Raw genomic sequence first — 21,609 nt, forward strand, 5'->3', positions numbered from 1 at the left:
ACGAAGAAATCCTCCAAATCATTAAATCCCTTAAAAGAGGTTCTGCTCCTGGCCCAGATGGATTTTCTTCTTTTTATTATAAACAATTCCATCATCTCCTAATCCCTCATCTCACCAAATTATTTAATACAATTCTAAAAGGGGACCATTTCCCAGAAGAAATGCTTTTAGCTAACATGTCATTAATCCCAAAACCAAATAAAGATCACACATTGCCCCAAAACTACAGACCTATCTCTGTTATTAAAGCGGGGGTCCACCTATCTATTGTTTTTTTTTTTTGGAGTTCATTCACAAACTTTTCTTCTCATGATTATCTACTCACATGTTCTGTGTAATAAGTCCGCCTGTGTCCGATTTCGTTGTAAAGAATAACTTATAAAATTCACTGAAGGCGGTTTCCATCTTCATTGTGGGCATTTGAAGCCCACAAGCATGTATTTCCTGGATGCTGTGAATGCTGTGCTCCCAGCATTCACCGAGATGTTGTGATGACGCTGTTGCACAATGCATGCTGGGAAGCCTGAGACTAGCTCCCAGGGGACTGTGGGAGGTCTGGGAGAGGCTAGAAACACGCCTACTCCCATGGGAGGAAAACCAGGAAGTGCTAAGAAGATTAGAAAAAAAAAGGTAATTACAGCGATTTAAATTTTTTTACACAGCATGTTAGCATCTAGGCAAGGAAGAGAATGCATAGAGATAATGTTCAAAATTTGGGTGGAACCCCGCTTTAATAACGACCTTAAGATTTTTAGCAGACTATTATCAAATAGATGAGCAACAATAATCCCTTCCCTGATATCCCCATACCAATCAGGTTTTATCCCAGGCAGGCAAATTACAGACAACATTAGACTAGTTACAAATATAATTCAGGACGCCAAAATTAAATCACGTCCTGTACGCCTTTTAAGCCTAGATATTAATAAAGCATTCGATAGTGTAACTTGGAAATACCTAGATTTAGTACTACAAAAATATGGATTTAATGGAGCATTCATACACACTTTTCATGCACTTTACCACAATCCGGCAACTAGGATAAAATTACCTGGTTATAATTTAGACTTCTTTAAGATAGGCAAAGGAACCAGACAGGGCTGCCCCCTTTCACCCCTTTTATTCACCCTTGCAATAGAACCATTAGCTACTGCTATTTTACATAACCCAGATATTAAAGGTTACACAGCCAACAATCACACATATAAACTCAGTATGTATGCAGATGATATGATTCTGTTTTTATCACAACCTAACATAACATTACCAAACCTACTACAAACATTAAAAATCTTTTCTTCCCTTTCTGGTTTATCGGTAAATGTTTCAAAATCAATAGGTATACCAATAAATATTCCAACCTCACAACTAGACAACATTCGATCTTCATTTAACTTCACATATACAACAGAGTCTCTCCCATACCTAGGTGTACATCTCACCCCAGATATTAATAATCTAGCTAGCAAAAACTTTCTCCCCATGTTTCAAAAATTAAGATCAACAATGAAACTATGGAAATCCTTTAATATTTCATTTTTAGGTAGGATAACAGCTATAAAAATGTCTCTCTTACCTAAATTACTTTATTTATTTCGCACACTTCCAACCAGACTTAATAAAACGTTGATTTCCAAATTCCAATCAGATGTTAACAAATTTATATGGTCAAATTCTCATCCAAGGATCACCAAAACAGTATTATACAAATCACAGAAAGATGGTGGCTTTGGTCTCCTGGATTTTTGGCTATACTATCTTGCAGCTAGATGGTTCCAATTAGCTCAATGGCACATACAGAATTCCAAAATCCCCTGGGTTAAGTTTGAAAATGTTTGAAAAATGACTCAATTCTCCCTTATTCTATAGCTGGATTACTTTGGGGTCACAAAATCCCAATCCACAAATTAGCTAATCTTAATCTTGTTGTTGCCAATTCAAAAATCAAAAATTTAATAAGGCGTCAACCATTCCCCCACTCGCTTCCTTTATCGGGGACCCCAAATTCTTATCACTACACCAAGACTCAGATCATTTCACATGGTGGATTGAAAATAATTTAACCACCCTCAATACCCTTATTGTAGACTCTACTTTCACTTTCTTTGCAACATTAAAAGAAAAATACAAGACTCCCAATAGCGAATTCAGAAGATACCTTCAAATCAGACACTATTACAACACTTATTTTCAGATTTCATCCAATTTATCACACACATTTTTTGAAAAAATTTGTATTAATTCTCCAAGAGTCGCTGGCTTAATCTCAGAAATATACTCAAATCTGATAGGCACCAATAGTCCAGATAAACACCCCTATATACTTAAATGGGAACAAGAATGCGACATCACCCTTTCCACTGAAAATTGGTCTGATTGCATCTCCAATCTTCTCAAATGCACGAGATCAATCACAATTAGAGAGACAGCAATTAAGCTCTTCACACGGTGGTATCACATTCCATCTAAACTTCATGCCATTTTTCCATCAGTTCCTCATATATGCTTTAGAGGATGCATCGCCAAAGGTTCATTCTCCCATATTTTCTGGTATTGTGATAAAGTCTCCCAGATATGGAAACTTCTCGAAGGTTTCGCATCCATTATATCTGAGAATAATGTTAATCTCATTCTTTCCAATTGTCTTCCATTCACACCTATCATAGGTCTAAATATTTTTAATATGAGATTGGTCCATACAATATGCGTTGCCATACACTGGCTCATTGCATACCACTGGAAATCTCCTACACTACCCTTATCCCAACTTAAAACAAGAATCAGCAATATCCTCCTTATGGAAAAAATATTTCACACTCTAACTCAATTTGATAAAAAATGGAATTCTTGGTTCATTCATGCAAATCATTTTATAAACTTAAAATAATTATATATCTACCTCTACCTTTCTAAAAGAAATACTTATATTGTATATGCCAAAATTGTACAACCGCTGTATATAAATTTGTAATTTTTGTACTGATGATTATTTTTTTATGTACTTCTCTTGATAATCAACATTTTGCACTGTACCGTTTTTTTCTGTTTTATACTCAATAAAAAAAGTTTGTAAACAAAAAAAAAAAAGAATTAGTAAGCTGCAATCTATGAAATTTTTACAGGAGTATAGAGATGCTTTAAAAAGTCAAAGGAAATACACCAGATAGATCTGCATGCTATTTGTCGATTCTGATGAATCAGTCTTAACTGCATTCTAATAGGCAACCATGGTAATTTCTACATCACCACCCACTGCCATTCAAAATGATTCTTTCAGGAAAGCTGCAACCATTGCTATATCCCACCCTCTACTGCATCAGGAAATCAGTTTAGTCATAAATATCAATTATAGCATGCAGGGCCGCTGATAATGGGTAAATACGGTCCTCCTGTAGGGGGCCTGGTGCCATGAATTTGACAGAGGGGCCCAGCAGCTTTAGGTTTCATTACATAGGCAGGCAAACAAGGCAGTTTATATATGCTTCCCCTGCAGCTCCCAGGTAATTCAATAGATTTATTACATTTCCTTGGGCCCCATTAGTTTATCAGAGGGTCCTAGAAGGGTGAAGCAGAGAAGGAATTTTTTTTTAGGCGCATAGGTGGATTAACAAAAGCCACAATTGCCGATACTAAAATGAAAGTCCCGGCCAGCAGTCTCAGTCACAGGTGGAGTGATATCACTACTGTGAGGAGAGGGAAAGCAGTATCTCCAAGCACAATGCTTTCATGAGGTAGGAGAGGGGGCACCCTGTGGCATCCATGATCAAAGACTGGCAGAACCATGAGACAGTGCAGGTGAAGTGGGCAGAGCAGTCCAGGAGAAGGCTGGGCTGTCCTGGAGAGGAGGGGAGGGTCAGGCTCAGTGGAGCAGGAGATCGGCTTCTTCATTACCTGCATAATAATCGGGCTCAGGTTTAGGTAGGCATCTTACTCTCCACATTCTGCACTTTCCATTGGGGATCTGTGTGGCTCAGGCTGGCACTGCTCTGCACCAGGATAATGTGGCCTGTTTAGAATTGCTGAACTCCATAATAATGTGTCTGTTCCTCTGTATCCTTTTACAATCCTGGCTGAGTGTCTCTTTAGCACCCCCTGCTGGAAGAACAAGACTGGCTGGGCTGAGTGCTGGCTGGGCTCTCCTGGTTTGCATACACATATCAATTCCTCATTTGCCTAACTTTTTTTTTTGGCTTTATTCTACTTTTATATTATCAGAGTCATTCCTACAGATCACCTTTGGGCTATGTAAGACTTGCATTTTATAAATAACACCTGAGCAATTTGAAGTGTGATTTTAAAGCTTACCTCTGAAAACGCCCAAAAAGTATCCCTTGCGGTGGGGCTGCACTCACACTGCAAGGGTTAATTTCTCATTTAGGTCTAGGGGACTTCTTAAAGTTGATTTACATACCTGATCCTCCATTCCTCTGCACTGCTAGACCTGTCCCTGCAGCGTCTTCTCCCAAAGGTCTATAGCCCTGCATTGGACTTCATGACGCGAAGGGACAATCCAACAGCGGAGTGTGGGCAGCAGAAGGTAAGGTAAGTAAAATCACTTTTACTCTTCTCTAGCCACTTGCCTACTGGGTACTTACACCCCCTTCCTGTCCAAGCCATTTTTCAGCTTTCAGCGCTGTCGCACTTTGAATGACAATTGCGTGGTTATGCTACGCTGTACTCAAACAAATGTTTTATAATTTTCTTCAAATAGAGCTTTCTTTTGGTGGTATTTAATCACTGCTGGGTTTTTTATTTATAAAAAAATGACCCAAAATTTTGAAAAAAAAATGTTTTGCACTTTTTTCTGTCAGTAAATTTTGTAACTACCGGTAAGTAAGTTTTCACCTTCACTGATGTGCGCAGGTGAGGCGGCACTGATGGGCACTAATAGGCTGAACTGGTGGGCATTGATGAGGTGGCACTTATGGGCACTGATGAGGCAGGACTTATGGGCACTGATTAGGTGGCACTGATGAGGAGGCACTAATATGCCACACTTATGGGCACTGATAGGTGGCACTGATATGTGGCACTGATGAGCACTGTTAGGCGGCACTGGTGGGCACTGATAGGCGGCACGGATAGATGGTACTGATGGGCATTGATGGGTGGCACTGATGGGCGAAACTGATAGGCATTACTGATGGGCATTTATTGACAGCAGTGATGGTCATTGATGGGGAGCACTGATAGGCGGAACTGATTGCCAGCACTGACTGGCATTGCTAATGGGCACTGATTTGTGGCACTCGTGGGCAGTGGTGGGCACTGATTGGTGCCACTGGTGGGCATTGATAGCTGGCATTGGTGGGCACTGATTTGTGACACTGTTTTTCAATATTGTAATCAGGGCACTGATGATCAGTGCCCTGATTACATTCCTAAATGTCCCCCTGTGTGGACATGCCGCTGATTGGCTCTCCTCACCACATACTCTGTCAGTGTGAGGCGAGGAGTGCCGATTACTGGCACTTCCTTGTTTACATATTTACTGTACATATGACCGGCTGTGATTGGACGCAGCCGATCACATGGTTAAAGAGCCTCGGAGTTAAAGCGGAGTTAAAGCGGGTCTTTCCACAGATCCCCACGCTGCACGCCCCCGCAGGCACGGCTGTTCTGGGACGCCGTCATATTTCGTCATCCCAGAACGAGAGCCGCACCGCCCCGTGATCATTTGACGGTGGGCGGGTGGCAACCAGCTAGGCTAAAGAAACAATTCATGCTCAAAGCAAAGTACAACCCAACTGCAAGGGATAATTTCAAGTTTCCCAAAGTTAGGCTTTGAGCCTCACTGAGGTCCTTTTTACACTGCACTGCTGCAATCCCTCCAGTGCAGTGTACCTGCATATTTTGTGTGGGTTACCTGAGCTTTCCTATAGACTTCTATTAGATCAGTGTTTTTTTGTGTGTTTTTTGAAAGCGCAACAAAGGTGTAGCATGTAGGACTTTTGGTGCCCTTTCAGAAAATGCAGCAAAAACATCTGATCTAATAGAAGTCATTGGGAAACCACAGGTAACTCACATGAAATATGCAGGTACACTGCACTGCACCTGCACTGTGGGGAAACTGCAGTTAGGCAGTGTGAAAAGGGCCTAAAAGTGCTTCAGCACTCAACACCAGATTTCCACTGTACTTTAAAGCAGAGTTTCAGTCATTTGTGTGTCAAAAGTGTAGCTGCTGACTTTAAATAAGCACACACTCACCTGTCCCACCATTCAGCTGTGCACTCACCCCAGCAGTTTTGTTCCTCTCTCCTCCCTCGGTGGCGTCGGCATCTTTACTATGGCAGCTTGCAGCTTTACAGCCAGGTGTCCACTGCGCAAGCGCGAGCTGCGTTGCACTCTGTGATTGGTCCCAAAGTCTTCTAGGACCTGTCCTGTGTCCCAATAGACTTTGGGAGGGAGGGGGGAGGGGAACTTCCACTTCCGATCGCCTAAGGCGACCGGAATGGAAGTGGCTACTGGTACCTGTCAAAATCGGGTACCCACTCAAATAGTGCCCCCCAATAACAAACCTCCCACCCCTGGCTAAAGTGACTGTGGGGGCCCTGTCAGGTAGGCTGTACAGGCCCCATTATTTCTAACCTGATAGCATGTCATGGTAGGCCCTTGTTGTGCAGTGATCTACATGACCATGCACACATTTATGCTGCCTGCATTTCCTTGTGCCTATATGATAAGCCTCATCTTCATATCAACTATTAGATGGTGAACATTTTAAACATGTATGTCAGCTGCAATGAATTGAGGCAAACTTTATTTAAAATGAGTTTAGTTTCCAGTGACTGTCCTGGCAGTACAACTATACCTACTAAGCATATGCACAGTACGCTATCCACCTTCATTATAACTTAAAGGATTAAGTGAAACTGCAGCAAACTAAATCATTTCTCGAAAATTAAATAGCAGAGTCAAAGTCAATAATCAATGACTATTATTGAGTTTTAGCTGAAGTCCAAGAGAAATCAAGTAACGCTTCTGTTATCTTTCAGAGCAAATTGTGTAATCTGTCTGTTTTTATTGCTGAAATTACTTCTTCCATCTAGAACTAGGCTACTACTAAGTTGTAAATTTATTTTAACCTTGAATTATACTTCCATGCATTAGTACAATGCAATGTGGACATAAATGTAATGCAGTTTTCCTTTTTAAGATGTTTAATGCTTAGTAATTTTTCACATTGCACATTAAAGAAGTTTTCTGACACAATCATTATCCTTAACCCATAAAATGATCCTAAAGCATTGGTTCTCAACTCCGGTCCTCAGGACCCACTAAGGCCTGATTCACACCTATGCATTTTTAGTGCTTTTTGCAATTTGCAGATTTGCACTACAGTCCACTTAACATGGTTTCCTATGGAACACATTCTGTGGTGCAAATCTGCAAAATGCAAAAAGCACAAAAATGCATACAGTGCCCTACAAAAGTATCCACCCTCCTTGGCATTTTGTGTTTTATTGCCTCACAACCTGGAATTAACATAGATTGTTTGAGGATTTGCATCATTTAATTTACAGAACATGCCCACAACTTTGAAGATTTTTTTCTTTTTTAATTGTGAAGCAAAAAAAACAAATAGGACAAAATAACAGAAAAAGTCAATGTGCATAACTATTCACCCCCCTAAAGTCAATGCTTTGTAGAGCCACCTATTGCAGTCACTTTGGATAAGTCTCTATGAGCTTGCCACATCTTACCACTGGGATTTTTGCCCATTCCTCCTTACAAAACTGCTCCAGCTTCTTCAAGTTGGATGGTTTGCGCTTGTGAACAGCAATCTTTAAGTCTGTTCACAGATTTTCTATTGGATTGAGGTCTGGGCTTTGACTAGGCCATTCCAACACATTTACATTTTTCCCCTAAACCACTCATATGTTGCTTTAGCAGTGTGTTTGGGGTCATTGTCCTGCTGGAAAGTGAACCTCCATCCTAGCCTCAAATCACACATAGAGTGTTACAGGTTTTGCTCAAGAATATCCCTGTATTTAGCACCATCCATATTTCCCTCAGCTCTGACCAGTTTCCCAGTCCACCATGTTTCACTGTGGGGATGGTGTTCTTTGGGTGATGTGATGTGTTGGGTTAGCACCAGACAGAGTTTTCTTTGATGGCCAAAAGGTTCCATTTTAGTCTCATCAGACCAGAGTACCTTCCTCCATACATTTTAGGATTCTCCCACATGCCTTTTCACAAACTCAAAATGTGCCATTTTATTTTTTGCTGAAAGTAATGGCTTTCTTCTGGCCACTTTGCCATAAAGCCCAACTCTATGGAGCGTACGGCTTATTGTCGTCCTATGTACAGATACTCCAGTCTTTGCTGTGGAACTTTGCAGCACCTCCAGGGTTACCTTAGGTCCCCTCTCTGATTAATGCCCTCCTTGCCCGATCCGTGAGTTTTGTTGTGCGGCAGGTTTGCTGTTGTGCCATGTTCTTTCCATTTGGATATGATAGATTTGATGGTGCTCCTAGGGATCACCAAAGATTTGTATATTGTTTTATAACCTAACTCTGACTTGTACTTCTCTACAACATTGTCCCTTACTTGTTTGGAGAGTTCCTTGGTCTTCATGGCAGTGTTTGGTTAGTGATGCCTCTTGCTTAGGTGTTAGCCTCTGGGGCCTTTCAAAAAGGTGTGTATATGTAATGACAGATCATGTGACACTTAAACTGCACACAGGTAGACATCATTTCACTGATTATGTGACTTCTGAAGGTAATTGGTTGCACCAGAGCTTTTTATGGGCTTCATAACAAAAGGGGTGAATTCGTACGCACATGGCAATTATGAGTTTTTTATTTCTGAAAAAAAGTTTTATGTAAATATTTTTCTAATTTTACTTCACCAACTTAGACTATTGTGTTCTGATCCATCACATATAATTCAGATTAAAAAACATTGAACTAAAGGCTGTAATGTAACAAAATAGGTAAAAAGCCAAGGGGGTGAATATTTTTGCAAGGCACTGTAGGTGTGAATTAGGCCTAACGGACAGATTTTAAGTATTACCTTGGGGAGATGCAGACTAGAATAATGCAATTACTGAGAAGCAAATGATATCACCTGTGATGTATTTCTGTTATATTACAAACCTGGCCTGTTAATGGGTCCTTAGGACAGGAGTTGAGAGCCACTGTTTTAATGGCATTAAGATAAAAAAACCTTTAGTGTGCAGCAGTCACCCTAGGCCCCCCTAATACTTACCTGAGCCCCATCTCGAGCCACGAGTGCCTCGGCTGTCCGGGACTCTCTCTCCTGATTGAATGAGACACAGTAGTGGCGCCATTGGCTCCCACTGCTGTCAATCAAAGTCAGTTAGCCAATCAGGAGTAAGAGGGGGCAGGGCCGAACCATGGCTCTGTGTCTGAATGGACACACTGGGCTGCGGCTCAGTTGCCCTCATAGCAAGATGTTTGCTGTGGGGGCACTTGACAGGGGGGAGGGGCTAAGAGAGCCCCTGAGAAGAGAGGATGTGGGGTGCTCTTTGCAAAACCACTGCACAGAGCAGGTAAGTATAACATGTTTGTTATTTTTTAAAGGAAAAAAAATTAGACTTCAGTATCACTTTAACCTTAAACATGAAACCTAATTGCAGCAAAGTAGAAGAGGGGGTATACGTGTCTGTGTGTGTATGTTTATGTGTATGTGTGTGAATGCTCCAGTCATCATAGCAGAGTGCATGGCCAATGGGGGCAAAAAAATGACTCCTTATAATAACTAGATAGTTCTGACAATTTAGAAACTACATGTATGATAGAACATATGGCAGTTTTCGTCCTGACTGTGCAGATGTTTGTCACAACCACACAGCAAATGCTTCATACATAGACCCTCATGTATTAAAAGCTGAGGTATTAATAGCGTGTAATTGGAAAAATAAACAGCACTCCTTTCCACTCTCGGGAACACTTACCAAACCTGGTGTAATGCAAAGAAATACTAAACAGGAACAGTGAAACTGTAAGACAGGTTTATTACAAAGTTACAGTCCGAGTCTAAAAGTGTTGTACCTGCACTCAAAGGTCAGCTGCTTGTTTCTGTCCATGGGATGGGAAAGATACTTTTACGTATCTCATTCTCTGCTCCCATGGCAGACAATGCTCTCCAATGCTTCAGCAGTGGAGTGTCCCTCGGGGTCCTCATGTACAATGTGGGGATGGGTGCTTAGTCTATGGCTAGGGACCATGCTATGTAGAGGGGCCTTGAGGCAGTGTGGAATCCACACAGATTTACAAATATATGCTACACATATACACACATCTGTGTTTAATACATAGAGGGGAATTTATTAAAACTGGAGCAACCAGAATCCGGAGCAGCTCTACATAGCAAACAAGCTTCTATCTTTAATTTTTAAAGTTTACCTGAACAAGCTGAAGATAGAAGCTGATTGGTTGCCATGCACAGCTGCTTCAAATTCTGTTTGCTCCAGTTTTAATGAATTTTCCCCCATAGAGTAAAAGTTTTAGGCCCGATTCACACTGGTGCGACATGAAAGTCACGCGACTGTCAATCCAACTGTGCCTTGCAACTTCAGTCCAATGTCGATCCGACTTCCATGCGACTTTAACCACTTCTCGCCCGGTCTATAGCAGATTGACAGCTGGGCGATCGTTCTGTTATCCTGACTGGGCGCGGTGGCACACAGCGTGGTGATCAGAGGTGCTGTGTGTCAGTCTGACACACTGCATCTCCGATCGTGGTATGGAGACTCTGACGGAGGCTCCTTACCACGTGATCAGCTGTGACCAATCACAGCTGATCATTGCGTGAACCAGGAAGTTAACGGCATTTCTCGGTTCACGCTCTCCCGGTAAGAAGGGGGGTCTCTGCTGATAATCAGCACATTAATTATCAGCACAGCCCCCATCAGATGTGCCCATCAGCTTCCAATCAGTGCCCATCAGCTGCCAATCAGTCCCCCATCAATAACAGCTGTCAGTGGCCACCACAGTGACAATCAGTGCCCAACACAGTGCCAATCAGTGCCCATCACAGTGCCCAAGAGTAACACCTGTCAGTACCTCATCAGTAACTCATCATCAGTGCTGCCCACCAGTGCCACCTGTCAGTGCTACCTGTCAGTGCCAATTAGTACCGCCTATCAGTGCCCATCACAGCCGTCTGTCAGTGCCCATCAGTGCCACCTATCAGTGCCCATCAGTGCCGCCTATTAATGCCCATCAGTGCTGCATATCAGTGCCGCCTATTGGTGCCCATCAGGTCTGCATATCAGTGCCGCCTATCAGTGCCCATCAATTCTACATATCAGTGCCTCCTCATCAGTGCCCATCAGTATCACCTTATCAGTGCCAACTCATCAGTGCCCATCAGTGAAGGAGTAAACAAAATTTTATAACCAAAATGAAGAAAAATCTGTCTTTTTTTAGTTTGTTTAGCAAAAAATAAAAATCCCAGTGGTGATCAAATACCACCAAAAGTAAGCTCTATTTGTGGGAAGAAAATTATAAAAATTTAGTTTGGGTGCAGTGTTGCAGGACCTCGCAATTGTCATTCAAAGTGTGACAACGCTGAAAGCTGCAAATTGTCCTGGGAAGGAAGGGGTGAAAGTGCCGGTATTGAAGTGGTTAATGAACAGGATCCGCTTTAGAGCCGACTTTGAGAAAAAAAAATGGCGTCCCCCCCAAATCCATACCAGACCCCTATCCAAGCATAAAGGCTGGCTCAGGTCATTTTTAATAAAGGACTTGTTAAAAACTGACTCATGTTTTTATTACACTATACTTTTTTTGAGGTGAAGGGGTAGGGGTACCCCATACTCATTCATATAGTTGGGCTGGGATCTGGGGGCCCTCTTTCTTAAGGGGGGCTTCCAGATTCCACACCCCCAAAACCACAGCCCAGGGTTGTGGGGAAGAGGCCCTTGTCCCCATCAACCCCCAGCATGTGGTTTGGTATGGTTCAGAAGGGGGGCATTTGCTTGGGCCACCCCCCTTTCCTGCATGCTTAAGGGTCTGGTATGGATTTTGGGGGGGATCCCATGCCATATATTTTTTTTTTTTTTTGGCATAGGTTTTTTTCCTCAAAATCTATACCAGACACAAAGGGGCAGTCTTAGGAGCAGCCAAGTACTAGTGGGCTAGGCTGTAATGCTTTACTGGTACAGAGGCGACAATTAAAGTACATGGTTTTGATACAATTGGTTGATATATTTGATACACAAGATGCAATGTTCAGTATTTAATTAGTCCAAACATTGAAAAAGTCCCACATATGTGGTATTCTCAGACTCAGGGGGAGTAGTGTAATGTGTTGTAGGGTGTAAATCTAAGTATGCTTATGCTGTGTGTTGGAAATATCTTATATAAAACTGACAACTTTGTGTACAACATTTTTTTTATTTTCTCTTCCCTTTTTCCAAAAACTTGTAGCAAAAAATGAAGTTTTCAAAACACTTACCATATCTCTTCAAAAATACTTTGGGGTGTTTACTCTCCAAAATGTGATTTTGTAGGCGCTTTTTCTTATCCTGGTGGTTCTGAGACTCCAAAAATGTGAAAGGTAATCAGGAAATTGGATAAGTAAGTTATGCTTTAGAAAGGTGCTACTTGAATTTTGGAAATGTGGTTAGGCTGTGAAAAAGCTTCACACATGTGGCATACTCATGAGTAGTAGAATGTGTTTTGGGGTGTAATTTAAAATATGCCTATGCTGTGTGTTAGAAATATCTTATTAATGGACAACTTTGTGTAAATACATACATTTTTACTTTCTGCACTTTCCAAAAATGTGTGGCAGAAAAATGACATTTTCAAAAGATGTATTATGCCTCTAATGGGGCGTACACGGTCGGACTTTTCGACCGGACTGGTCTGACGGACGCCGACGGACCAAATCCGGCAGACAATCCGATCATGTGTGGGCTTCACCGGACCTTCAGTGGACTTTTCCAGTTGCAAATCTGACGGACTTTAGATTTGGAACAGGCTTCAAATCTTTATGTCATAACTCCGCCGGACCCAGAAATCCGCTCGTCTGTATGCTAGACCATCGGACAAAAACAGACGCTAGGGCAGCTATTGGCTACTGGCTATCAACTTCTTTATTTTAGTCCGGTGTACGTCATCACGTATGTATCCGTCGGACTTTGGCGTGATCATGTGTAGGCAAGTCCGTTCATTAGAAAGTCTGTCGGAAGTCCGTCAAAAGTCCGTTGAAAGTCCGCTGGAAAGTTTGTTGGACCAGTTTGTCTGACCAGTCTGGTCGAAAAGTCCGCCCGTGTGTACGCGGCATAAGAAAATACCTTGGAGTGTTTGCTCTCCAAAATGTCATAATTTTTTGGGTGTTTTTACTGTCCTGGTTTTCAATTTACTCCAAAAATGTGATAGGTAGTCAGGAAATTAGATGTGTAATTTATGACCCTAGAAAGCCTGAAGATACTCCTTGGACTTTGGGCCTCTCTATGTGGTTAGGCTGTGAAAAAACGTTCACACGTGTGATATCCTCATACTTGGGAGAAGTAGTAGAATGTGTTTAGGGTGTATTTTTAAGTATGCCTATGCCATTTGAAATTTCTTATTAACTGACAACCTTGTGTAAAAAAACTGCATTTTCCACAAAATTTGGGCAGAAAATGGTATTTTCAAAAGACTCTTAGAAAATATGTAGGGGTGTTTTCTTTTCAAAATGGGTTCATTTTGTGGAAGCTTCCACTGTCCTGGTGCTAAATTTTATTTCATTTTCAAAAAAAGTTGTGTCAAAAAATTACAACTTCAAAAATCTCACCATACCTCTAACTAAACACCTTTAAGGGTCTGCTGGAAAAAATGCCCAACTGCTCCTAAATATCCGTTTAGCAGTTGCACTGTACATGAGGCCTTAGATGTGGTGATTAGTTTTCTTTTTGTCTGACCTTTTTACCATTATTTTCACCTGGTTATTCTGCAAATAGCACACCTGTTGTCCTTGGGTAGCTATGCTTATTCCTCCACTTTATCTATAGAGGAAGCCATGGTTGCCGCCAAGGCTAGACTTCAAACGTGTCTGGCTTTATTTATCTTAATTGCATGAAGATTTACATTATTAATGGTTTACACATATAAGATAATATTTTAGTTGTTTACTTTCAGCTGATATTACAGGAAGTGAAAAGAACACTACATTTCTGGAAAAATCAATTGGTACTTGTTGAAAAAGTTTTTCATCTGAAAATGTAAAATGATTGTAGCCACTTTGTCTAAGGACTGGTCAGCTGCACTAAGGTATTTTATTTGTTTTTAGGTTTAGATATAAAGAAACTATGAGTACTGACTGTACTGAATCCAATATTTTCTCTCTTGCAGAGCTACATCAAGGTATGTCGGATACCTGTGTCTCCTTACTAAGCACTGCCCCCCCCCCCATCATGGTGGCTGCATAATAGGGGGTACCTTCAGATCTGGAGAGGCACATTTGCGACAAAGCAGGTGGGGATGAAGTGAAAATAGATGCAGGCATCTGGCACACCCAGAAGTGTTGAGTTCCTAAAATTCTCCATAGTAGCTGTAACTCTAGTTATTATTATGTACGCCAACATACTGCTGCTTTTAGGGTTTTTTCTTGTGACAGTGTTGCTTTAAATAATGTTAATAATAGCTAATTAAATGCATTTTTGCTTACACATGTGCATGTGTTTGTTAGCATCTACTATGCATGAATTCTAATTTAAATGTGTTTAAAAGAAACAGTTACAGTACATGTACATAGCTCAGATTTGTTCTGGCTTCCCATACAAAGAAACATAACCAATTTGAAGCTATTGGTAATATTATAGCTCCCATGCATTAATGGTTACACAAAGACAACAATGACATTTTATTAAATAAAATTGACATTGTTTCAAATTTTTGTACTTGTTTAGGTAAATTTATATTTGCATGTGCTCACTTTATGCAATATCAGTGTTTCTATTTCATCTATGTCAATTTGAGATACAAGCCTTGATTGAGATGTTGCTTAGAATAAAATAATTCAGCACATATAGTAATGCATGGTAAGGTTCATTTGGATACCATTCAGACTGAATAGCATTGCATTGCATCATCACGTTTACCATTGGTTGCCAAACGTTGCTGCAATACCATAGTGTTAATGAAAAAAATGCATGGTGTGCTAAAATCAGAAATATATCTTGTTTCCAGGCCATTTCTTTTTAGCAACAATCTTCCCATAAGATTATATGTGCATTTAAGAAGTTTTAGGCATATTATTTACCTGTAAAGTCCTCCTTTGTGTGGACATTCGGAAGCCCTTGGACTGCTGCTGGGCGCTGCCTACTTGGATGTGATTTCAACAGTCACAGAAGACTCAGAGATGTCTCTTCAGTGACACTCCAGAACAGGGGTGGAGTTGTTGTGGAACTACAAATCCCATTAGCCATTTCAAGGGAATGATGGAAAAATGTATAGTTATTTCTATAATCAAAGGCAGCTGGAGGGCCACAGTTGCCCATCCATGCTCTAGAGCAGTGGTTCTCAACTCTTGTCCTCAGGACCCACTAACAGGCCAGGTTTGAAAGATTACCGAAATACATCACAGGTGATATAATTTGCTGCTCAGTGATTACAGTATTCTAGCCTGCATCTCCCCAAGGTAATACTTAAAATCTGGCCTGTTAGTGGGTCCTGAGGACAGGAGTTGAGAACCACCGCTCTAGAGTATTCTCCTTTTCTCCCTTCCTGGCAGCTACATAAAAGGGTATGTGGGAAGGTGAAGGGATGGGTGACACAGACAGTAAAGCACATAGAGTTTTTAGACATATCCAGAGGAGGAGAGGGCTATGATGTGCAAGAAGGATGAGGCTGTAGATATGAGCAAATGTCCTTGGGTTCTATTCATGGGGTAAAACTATCATTTGAATCTTACTGAAGTCAATGGTAGCAAATCTTGAAAAGTATTCCTGACTATTTTCAAGGCTAATAGGTAAGGGATTGTCAAACAAAGGACATGGAGAGCTGAGCACTGCTATGGGGGAAGTGTGCAGATGCAAAAAAAATAACAAAATACTGCTCTGCGGGAAGAAGGCCCTCATTTTTATCTGACTTTGGGGCAACGTGGGAAAAACACTGTTCCCTCAAATTAAATGCTTTGGGGATGACTTTAAACTCTATGCAGCATTATAGAATAATATGATTCTCATGGACAGCATAAGCAACACCATATTCTAGCATTACAAATGTAATAAAGGTAATAGATTATTTTACTTTTGCATCATTACGTGGCCTAAATACAGCAGCAGCACCTCAATCTGATTAATTTATACATGAAAAAAATACATTTTTAGGTAGCTTTGCTGCAACACCTGATTTTCTATATCTAGCAGTAATGGGCCAGTATTGAGCAGTGGAAGTTTTAGACACAACAGATCTAAATGCTATTAGAAGATACTGTATATGCTTCCAAAAAAACCTTCAACGCCTCAAACCTCGTACCAATTGCCAAACAGTGACAAAACAGTTTAGCATTATAGATTGTGATATTTTTGTATGGTGTTAAGGGTATTCTCTAAAAAGTTTAATACAATGGTATAACAAAGTGCACAAAAAAAATCATGAAAAGGTAATCCCTATGTATACTGTCCTATATTTTACCTCTACTACCCATATCTTTTGCCCCATATTGTAGCCCCTTATTATTGCTACTACAAATAGTCTGACACCAAAAGTTGGGATAAAACTGGTCGTTTATGGCCCCTTTATTAAAATAAAATAATTAACAGTATAAACCAAAAACAAAGCATAAACTTTTTGGTTGCCAATTCTTGGATGCACTAGGTATCCAACTCTTTACCTTATATCTGCTTAACCAACTATGGTCCCTGTCACATTGCACCGACTCGAGCATGAACCACCATCAGCAGATAACCATAAACTCCCAGTTAACTACATAACTGGCATTCACCGGGGACCCATACCTCAGATGTGTCCCAAAACTTTAATTCCATCATTTTACTTCCAAATGCCTCCAAAAACCCAACCGCCTTCCTAAGAGAAAATAAAAACACAAAAGGAAGACAACAAACACAGAAAACAAAAGGACCAACAATATCAAACATATTACCCATTGCAACCAAACTCAAATAATTAGGGTGGGTGGGAGCTTTTCCTATCCTCGTGTGCTGACAGGAAGTCTGCACCTCTGACCTCCTCTCTGCACTGCCTCCCCCTCACACCACTCGGACCAATCCCCTGTGAGCGCAAGATAACTTCAGGAATAATTTAACCCTCTCTGACCCAGCCTACATGGTCCCATTTCATGAAGCCCTGCACTTATTTCTTCTTTTCTTTTGCTGCAGGCTTTTCTAAACCACAACAAGAGACAAGGCAGTTGTAATACTGAAATTAAAATCAATGCGGTATTTCAGAGACATGCCAGGCTCAGTCATTAGAGCACATGTAAGCTGGAGTATTTAAAAGGACAAGATAAGGCAATTTTTAATATGAAATAAAAATTTGTTTTATGTCAGAATAAACTGTGAAAAATATTGTACAGGCTAACTACACAACATATAAGTGGTTTTCTAGACCGCAATTGACGAGGGAGTAGTGAGGCAAATTTTATTGTAAAATAAAAATTAGAATGCATTATTCCTGAGACAAAGGTCAGCAATATAGTACAGATCCCATGAACACCTTTTGAGCCTTTTTGTTAGCATACAAATTCAGATAAATAAAAATAAAAAACTAGATTTTATTACTTCAGAGACAACATCTGGAATCAATTTTAAATGGACATACAACAAACAGCTTTTCATCCAAAAAAAAAACAAATTTTTGCGTATATACTGTATGTCATAGATAGAAGAGAAACAATTGTACAGACTACATAGACAATATTGTGGCAGCAGGAACAGGTTGCATTTTAAAATAGACACACCACATGCAGCTGCTCAAAACAAATATACACAAAAAGTGTAGTTTTATGTTTAAAACTGAAGAAATATAGTGCACACTGCAAATACGGTATTTCAACAATGTCTTGTTAAAGCAGAGATGATCTTTTGGCAATAGATGTCCTCTGTGTCTTCTCATAAGTGACCAGGATGCAAGGTGTGTAGGGAGAGGGATATCCCAGGCCCTGAAAAATAAACAGAGGAAGCCAGCAGAAGGATTTTGTACCTTGCATTGTGTTAATTCAATGAAAGCTGCAAACCATGACAGAACAATACAGGAAGGAAAGAAGAGATGGCTGTAGGGGATGACAAGTCCCATTGGGACACTTGGTTAGCCCCATGTTCCTAGCATTATTTCAACAAAGTCTTGTAGGCCTTTTTTACATCTCATGTAAGGGTTTGGAGGTAAAAAAAATAATTTGAAGTTCATATTTTTCAAATAAAATAGAAAGAATATGGTATACATTGCATATGCAGTATTAGAAAAAAATTATTGTAAGCCTCATTGGATACAACACATCCCTTGGTTAGCACTGTAAGACAAAAACTATTTCTCAGATTAAAATAGAAGGATTATGGTGCACTTTGCATCCAAGTATTTCAAAAATCTCCCTTGGGCCCTATTGGCTAAATCACTTCCCTCAATTCATTTTGGGGAAAAAAAAAATTAAGTTTATGTTTTTTAGATTAAAATATAAGGAAAGTGGTACACATTGCAAATACAAGACTTAAGCAATCTCTTGTAGGCTCTATTGTAAAAGAAAACACACCCTTCTGTTAGCTTTGTAGGACCAAAACACTTTATATTTTTCAGATTAAAATACACAGAATATGGTACACATTGCAAATTTTAACAATCTCATGTATGCCTTATTGGCTAAACCACATACTTCATCTAGCTTTTGAGAAAATGTATTTATGTTTTTTTATATATATATATAATACACACACTGCATACACAGTATTTCAACATTTTTTTAGGCCTTTTAGGCTAAACATCCTAACTTTGTAGAAAAAAAAATAAAGTTCATATTTTTCAGATTAAAATAAAAGGGATAAGATACACATCGCAATGCACAGTATAGCAACAATGTCTCATAGGCCTTAATAGCTAAACCATATCCCTCATTTAGCTTTGTAGGACCAAAAAAATTAACATGTATATATTTCAGATTAAAATAGAAAAAATGTGTTATATACTGCCTATGAAGTATTTCAACAATCTCTTATAGTACTCATTAGCTAAACCACATCCTTCGTATAGCTTTAGAGTAGTGAAAAAATATAACATGTATATTTTTTACAAACGCAGAAAAGGAATATAGTATACACTGCATACATACAGTAGTATCACAACAATCTCTCGTAGATCTCTTTGGCTAAATTCATTTAGCTTTGGAGGACAATAAAAATTCAGTTTAAATTTGTTTTACAATAGAATAAAAGGAATATGATATATACTGCATCAGCATTAATTTAAACAATCTCCTTTAGACTTTGTTAGCTAAACCTCATCCCTCATTTAGCTTTTTAACAAAAAGAAAAAAAAAAGTTTATTTTTTTCAGAATAAAATATGGTACAGTGGAACCTCGGATTGTGAGTAACGTGGTTAACGAGCGTTTCGCAATACGAGCACTGTATTTTTAAAAATCATAACTGTCTAACGAAACGAGCACGATTCAGGCCAAAGCGAGGTGCAGTACTGCTTTTGGCCTGAGGTGGGGGGTGCCGGAGCCGAGCAGAGCCGAACGTCACGTTTGGAAATGCACGGAAAGGCCCAAGTACAGCACGGCTGACCTTGACAAATCTCGGGTAGGAAGTCTTTCCGAGGTTTGCGAGGTCAGCCGAAGTGTCCTCGGGCCTTCTTCTGCTGTTTCCGAGGCTCTCAGGTGCCCCACCACCTCTGGCCGCATGCGGTATTGCATCCCATTGAAGTCAATGCAGAACAAATTATTTTCATTTCCATTGACTTCAATGGACAAACTCGCTTTGATAGGCGAGTACTTAGGATTACGAGCATACTCCTGGAACGGATTATGCTCGTAATCCGAGGTTCCACTGTATATGCTGCATATTCAGCATTTCAACCATTTCTTGTAGGCCTCATTGGTTAAACCAAATCCTTCTTTTTTTTTGGGAGGGTGCATGTGATCAGCACAGGGCCAATCAGCACTGTCCAGACACAGGGTTAGGGGTCATGCAGCCTCATTGTTAAAACTAAGAAAGATTGAACAGACAAACAATAGACAGTATTTCAACAATCTCTTGTAGGTCACATTTTAGAAGTGACACATCGCCTGCAGTTTTTACAGCCTAAAAATCCACATTTAAGTCGTTTAAAATAAAATAAAAATAATCAAAAAATAACATTTTAACCACTTAAGGACCGCCTCACGCCGATGTATGTTGGCAAGGCGGCACGGGCAGGCAAAATCACGTAATGTACGTGATTTGCCTCCCGCGGGTGGGGGGTCCGATCGGACCCCCCCCGGTGCCCGAGGCGGTCCCGTTTTGTTCCCAGGCGATCGGAGTGGAGGGGGAGGCCATCCGTTCGTGGCCCCCCCTCGCGATCGCCGCCAGCCAATGGGAACATTCCTTTGCTGCTGTATGCTAAACAGCAGCAAAGGAAATGATGTCATCTCCCCTCGGCTCGGTAGTTTCCGTTCCAGCGCCGAGGGGAGAAGACATCAATGTGAGTGCACAACACACACACACACACAGTAGAACATGCCAGGCATACAAAACACCCCGATTCCCCCCCTGATCGCCCCCCGATCCCCCCCCCAATCACCCCCCCCTGTCACAAACTGACACCAAGCAGGTTTTTTTTTTTTTTTTTTCTGATTACTGCATGGTGTCAGTTTGTGACAGTTACAGTGTTAGCAAAGTTACTGTTACCCCCCTGTAGGTCTAGGGTACCCCCCTAACCCCCCCTAATAAAGTTTTAACCCCTTGATCACCCCCTGTCACCAGTGTCGCTAAGCGATCATTTTTCTGATCGCTGTATTAGTGTCGCTGGTGACGCTAGTTAGTGAGGTAAATATTTAGGTTCGCCGTCAGCGTTTTATAGCGCCAGGGGCCCCCATATACTATCTAATAAATGTTTTAACCCCTTGATTGCCCCCTAGTTAACCCTTTCACCACTGATCACCGTATAACCGTTACGGTTGACGCTGGTTAGTTAGTTTATTTTTTATAGTGTCGGGGCACCCGCCGTTTATTACCGAATAAAGGTTTAGCCCCCTAATCGCCCGGCGGTGATATGCGTCGCCCCAGGCATCGTCAGATTAGCGCCAGTACCGCTAACACCCACGCACGCAGCATGCGCCTCCCTTGGTGGTATAGTATCTGATCGGATCAATGTCTGATCCGATCAGATCTATACTAGCGTCCCCAGCAGTTTAGGGTTCCCAAAAATGTAGTGTTAGCGGGATCAGCCCAGATACCCGCTAGCACCTGCGTTTTGCCCCTCCGCCCAGCCCACCCAAGTGCAGTATCGATCGATCACTGTCACTTACAAAACACTAAACGCATAACTGCAGCGTTCGCAGAGTCAGGCCTGATCCCTGCGATCGCTAACATTTTTTTTGGTAGCATTTTGGTGAACTGGCAAGCACCAGCCGCAGGCAGCGTCAGGTTAGCGCCAGTAGCGCTAACACCCACGCACGCACCGTACACCTCCCTTAGTGGTATAGTATCTGAAGGGATCAAT

The sequence above is a fragment of the Aquarana catesbeiana genome, linkage group LG02, assembly GCF_042186555.1.
Source record: "Aquarana catesbeiana isolate 2022-GZ linkage group LG02, ASM4218655v1, whole genome shotgun sequence".
NCBI lineage: Eukaryota > Metazoa > Chordata > Amphibia > Anura > Ranidae > Aquarana > Aquarana catesbeiana.